Source organism: Carcharodon carcharias, chromosome 14 (assembly GCF_017639515.1).
Source record: "Carcharodon carcharias isolate sCarCar2 chromosome 14, sCarCar2.pri, whole genome shotgun sequence".
Taxonomy (NCBI): Eukaryota; Metazoa; Chordata; class Chondrichthyes; order Lamniformes; family Lamnidae; genus Carcharodon; species Carcharodon carcharias.
The window spans coordinates 117,584,180-117,590,151 of NC_054480.1; positions in this window are offsets into that span (position 1 = coordinate 117,584,180).

The following is a 5,972-nucleotide window of genomic DNA, read 5'->3' on the forward strand; positions in this document are numbered from 1 at the left end:
GTGCATTTACAATTCCCAGATTTCTTTACTCCTCTACCCCATTCAGTTGCTCGACTTCTATGGAATAAATGGCCTTCCTATTTTTCCTACCAAAATAAACCAACTCACACTTGCTATATCGAATTTAAATTGCCATTTATCTACCCGCTCTGCAAGCCTGTTTATGTCTTCCTTATTTTGTACAGCTGGTGATATTATCATTCTATTCCCCCAATTACATATTATCCGTAAATGTTGACATCATACCTCCAATTTCTAAATGATTTATGTGTATGATGAAAACAGTGGTGCCAGCATGATCCTTGCAGGACCTTCTACTAGTTTGAGAAGCTTCCGTTGATTCCTACCCTTTGTTTTGTTATTATCTTTCAATTCATTCTGCCACTTGGTCTCTGACTTCACATGCTCTGATCTTTGTAATGAACTTCTTATGTGGCACCTTTTTGAAGGACTTTTGAAAGTCTATGTTTACCACATCCACTGCATTATCCTTGTCTATTATTGTTCTTCAAAGGTTTCAATAAGGTTTGTGAAACGTGATCTTTCATTTAGAAATCCATGTTGACTATTTTTATTATATTCTCTGTCTATAGATGTTTTATTATATCACTAATGCTAGTCTAACTTGTCTGTAGTTCCCTGGGTTAGTTTTATTTCTCTTTTGAAGATTGGAGTTATATTTGCTGTGCATCAATGCTCTGACACTATTCCTTTGAATTTTACTGAATTTTTATAAATTCTGCTGGTGTTTCTGCTGCCTCTTCCCCAGTTTCTTTGACTATCCATGGCAACAATCCATCTGGACCAAGGTCTTGTTCTCCTTAGGTTTGATTAGTTTGTCTATTATCATCTTTCTTCCTATCTTAACTGTTGTAATATCTCTCTGGATTCCTTCTATCATTGTAACTTTCTCTTCAGTAAAAGTTGAGGCACTGTATCTGTTCATTATCCCTGCCATTTCATTATCATCTCCTGTGAGTTTATCTTGCTCAGCCCTTAGTTGTCATATCCTTAGCTTAATTGTCCTTTTGTTATTTATGTGTCTATAGAATATTTCTCTACTTTTTATATTTTTTACCATTTTTATTTCATCATTCCTCTTTGCCTTCCTAATTGTTTTAACCTTCTTTCTAAACTCGTTATATTCCCTTTTGTCATCCTCTCCTTTCTGTGGTGAGGCCACAGCTGGAGTAGTGTGTGCAGTTCTTGTCACCACATTATAGGAAGGATGTGATTGCACTGGAGGGCGTGCAGAGGAGATTCACCAGGATGTTGCTTGGGATGAAACATTTAAGTTATGAAGAGAGGTTGGATAGACTTTGGTTGTTTTTGTTGGAGCAGAGAAGACTGAGGGGCAACCTGATCGAGGTGGACAAGGTTATGAGGGGAATGGACAAGGTGGATAGGGAGCAACTGCCTCCCTTAATTGAAGGGTCAGTTACGAGGGGACGTAAATTCAAGATGAGGGGCAGGAGGTTTAGGGGGAATGTGAGGAAAACCTTTTTAACCCAGAAGGTGGTGACAGTCTGGAATGTGCTGCCTGGGAGGGTGGTGGAGGCGGATTGCCTCGCATCCTTTAAAAAGTACCTGGAGGAGCACTTGGCACATCAAAACATTCAAGGCTATGGGCCAAGTGCTGGTAAATGGGTTTAGGTAGGTAGGTCAGGTGTTTGTCACGTGTCGGTGCAGACTCGATGGGCTGAAGGGCCTCTTCTGCACTGTGAGATTCTGTGATTCTTACTTATGTACCTTAGGTGAGCTCTTTACTTTAGCTTTCATTTTAACCTCACCTTTTTATTTATCCATGACATCTTATTTTTTGCTTGGTTGTTCTTATTTTTAATGGAATATATTTCCCCGTAAATTCTATTAATCTCTATCTTAAAGATTATTTTTTTCCAGTCTATTCCTTCTTGCCCTGTCTGCAGCCTTTGACATGGCAGACCACACCATTCTCCTCCAAAGCCTCTCTACTGTTGTCCAGCTGGGTATGAATGTTCTTGGCAGGTTCCATTCTTGTTTATCTATTTGCAGCCAGAATACCACTTGCAGTGGTTTCACTTCCTCTCCCATACCATTATCTCCGGTGTCTCCCAAGAATTTTTCCTTGGCCCCTTCTTATTTCTCAACCACGTTCTGCCCCTTGGCAACATCATTGGAAAGCTCAGCTTTAGTTTCCACTTATTTGCTGACAACACCCAGCTCAACCTCACTTGACTTCTCCACTGTTGCTAAATTATCTGACTGCTCCCACATTTAGTGCTGTATAATGTTATCAACAATGTATAACTTTAGGTTGAATTCATATATATATATATATATATATATATATATATAAGTGTGTTAAGAAATGTAAAAGTGGTTTTAGTTTCATTTAGGTTTTGTTTATGAACCTTGGTGCATGGGAGTCCAGAGGCTTGTGACTAAAAGGTTTCAGATCTTTTGGGTTTGTTTGTGTCTATACATTTTTAATGAGGTCTTATAAATTCTGAAGTTAGAGAGAGGGGTTGAAAGTAATTCTGAAAAAAAATAGGCTCATCTATTGCCTAGCGACAGTGATCCAGTAACACAGACACAGAAAAGAAAGGAGTTGAGAGAGGGGGTGTTCAGTGTGGGTTAGAGAGAGAAGATAGGGATTTGAAACTCTCTGAGAAGAAAAGTACAAGTACAAGGGACAGTAGTTAACTGAATCAAAAACAAAAATACCTGGAAAACTTCAGCAGTCTGACAGCATCTGCGGAGAGGTATACAGTCAACGCTTCGAGTCCGTATGACTCTTCATCAGAACTAAGAAATATAGAAATGAGGTGGAATATAAGCTGGTTGAAGGGGGGCGTGGGACAGGTAGAGCTGGATAGAGGGCCAGTGATAGGTGGGGCTCTCCGCTTCTTCCTTGAACAGAGGTCCGAACAATCCCCATCCACCACTATTCTCCTCGTTCTGGCTGAACTTGTTCTCTCACTGAACAATTTCTCCTTAAACTGCTCTCACTTCCTCCAAATAAAAGGTGTGGCTATGGGTACCCGCATGGGCCCCAGTTATGCCTGTCTCTTTATGGAGTATGTGGAACATTCCTTGTTCCAGTCCTCCTCAGGCCCCCTCCCACAACTCTTCCTCTGGTACATCGATGGCTGCTTTGGTGCTGCCTCATGCTTTCGTCTGGACCTGGAAAAAATTATTAATTTTGCTTCCAATTTCCACCCCTCCATCATTTTCACATGGTCCATCTCTGGCACTTCCCTTCCCTTCCTTGACCTCTCTGTCTCAATTTCTGGTGATAGACTGTCCACCAATATTCATTACAAGCCTACCGACTCCTACAGCTACCTCGACTACAGCTCCTCACACCTCGCTTCCTGTAAGGACTGCATCTCATTCTCTCAGTTCCTTTGCCTCCGTCGCATCTGTTCTGATGATGCCACTTTCAAAAACAGTTCCTCTGACATGTCTTCCTTCTTCCGTAACCGAGGTTTTCCACCCTCGGTGGTTTACAGGGCCCTAAACCATGTCCGGCCCATCTCCCACGCATCAGACCTCACACCTTCCTCTCCCTCCCAGAAACATGATAGGGTCCCCCTTGTCCTCACATATCACCCCACCAACCTCCGCATTCAAAGGATCATCCTCCGCCATTTCCGCCAACTTCAGTATGATGCCACCACCAAACACATCCCCCCCACCCCGGCGGCATTCTGTAGGGATCATTCCCTCCGGGATACCCTGGTCCATTACTCCATCACCCTCTACACCTCAACCCCCTCCCACGGCACCTTCCCATGCAACCGCAAAAGGTACAACACCTGCCCCTTTATTTCCCCCCTCCTCACCGTCCAAGGGCCCAAACACTCCTTTCAAGTGAAGCAGCATTTGCACTTGCACTCAATTTAGTCTACTGCATTCGCTGCTCCCAATGCAGTCTCCTCTACATTGGAGAGACCAAACGCAGACTGGCTGATCACTTTGTGGAACACCAATCTGTCTGTAAGCATGACCCAGACCTCCCTGTCACCATGACCCAGACCTCCCTGTCACTTGCCATTTCAACACACCACCCTGCTCTCATGCCCACATGTCCGTCCTTGGCCTGCTGCAATGTTCCAGTGAAGCTCAACGCAAACTGGAGGAATAGCACCTCAGCTTCCAACTAGGCACTTTACAGCCTTCCAGACTTAACATTGAGTTCAACAACTTTAGATCATGAACTCGCTCCTTCATCCCCACCCCTTTCTGATCCCCCTTTTTCCAATAATTTATAATTTTTTATATATTTTTTCCCCCATATATTTTCATTATTTTTAAATGTATTTCCATCCATTATTTTATCTCTACCTTTTAGCCTATTTTGATCCCTTCCCCCACCCCACCCCCACTAGGGCTATCTATCACTTGCTTGTCCTTTCTACCCTTAATGTCATCATTAGCACATTCCTCAGCTAATATCATCACCTTTGTCCTTTTGTCTATGACATCTTTGGCAATCTCTTCTTTGCCTCCACCTATCACTGGCCCTCTATCCAGCTCTATCTGTCCCATCCTCCTTCAACCAGCTTATATTCCACCTCATTTCTATATTTCTTAGTTCTGATGAGGAGTCATTCAGACTCAAAACGTTGACTGTATTCCTCTCCACAGATGCTGTCAGACCTGCTGAGTTTTTCCAGGTATTTTTGTTTTTGTTTCAGATTTCCAGCATCCGCAGTATTTTGCTTTTATCTTAGTAGTTAACTGAATAATCAGTTATAGGACTCAATAAAGTGATCAGTTTAGCAGAAGTGCGACTGGAAAACTGAGTTTAGGGGACTTATTCTGCAGTTGAAGAAACAGGGAGTTTAGAGTGTGGTTTTGGGTGTCTTGGGGAGAGATACAAGTTGGGTGAGAAATATTAAATGAATGCTCAGGTATTTACTGAAAGAAAACCATTACAGCTATGCCAGTCCCAAGTGAGAAGCCTTTGTGTCAAGCTTATGGTAACTCTTCACTGGTTTATGTGTCTGTAAAGATATTGCTGGGGAAGAATAGTGGGAATTTGACTCATTGTCTTGCATTTGTATTGTGATCTTTCCAACCTTTTTTTCTGGTGTAATAAACGTTTTCTTGTTTTAATAAATATTTTATTCTTTGTATTAAAAGTTCATCAAAATCCTGTGAATATGTTCAGTAACTTGCCTCCACAGTTTCAAAAAAAAGTGGTCTATCAAGTCAGGTTTCACTCTGGGATCTGACTTGTCCAGTATTAACAGCAGCTGGGATCATAACAATAAGCAGAAATTTCCTCCAATTAAATATTGGGAAGAATGAAGTATTGTTTTGGTCCCTACTCCAAAATCTGTTGCAGATACCTCAGAGGGTTGTTGGGCTGGAGGAGATTTTAAAGATAGAGGGGGACAGGAGTGCACTGGAATAATCAAGTCTAGAGGTAACGAAGACATGAATGAGAAATTCAGCAACAGATGAGCTGAGACAGGGATTAAATTGGGCGATGTTTTCGAGGTGGAAATAGGTAGTGCTGACATGAATATGTGGTCGGAAGTTCATTTCAGGCTTAAATATCAACTCCATTCCTCTCCCTAGCAACAGTCTGAGATCAAACCAATCTGTTCACAAACTGGCTGGTCTCTCACATTCTACCTGTGCAATGAGAAAGGCTAATTTATGATCTTGTTGTAAAGGAGCCTTTAGGGAAGAGTGATCATAATATGATAGAATTTTATATTATGATTGAAAGTAAGGTAGCTAAATCAGAAAGTAAATCTAAACAAAGGAAACTACAAAGTTATGATGGGCAAGTTGAGTATGGTAGGTTGGGAAACTACATTAAAAGGTATGACGATATTCAAGAAATGGCTAGCATTTAAAGAATTAATACATGGTTTACAACAAATTTACATTCCTTTCATGCACAAAAACCCAGCAGGAAAGGTGATATAATGGCTAACGAGAGAAGTTAAAGATTGTATTAGATCAAAGGGAGT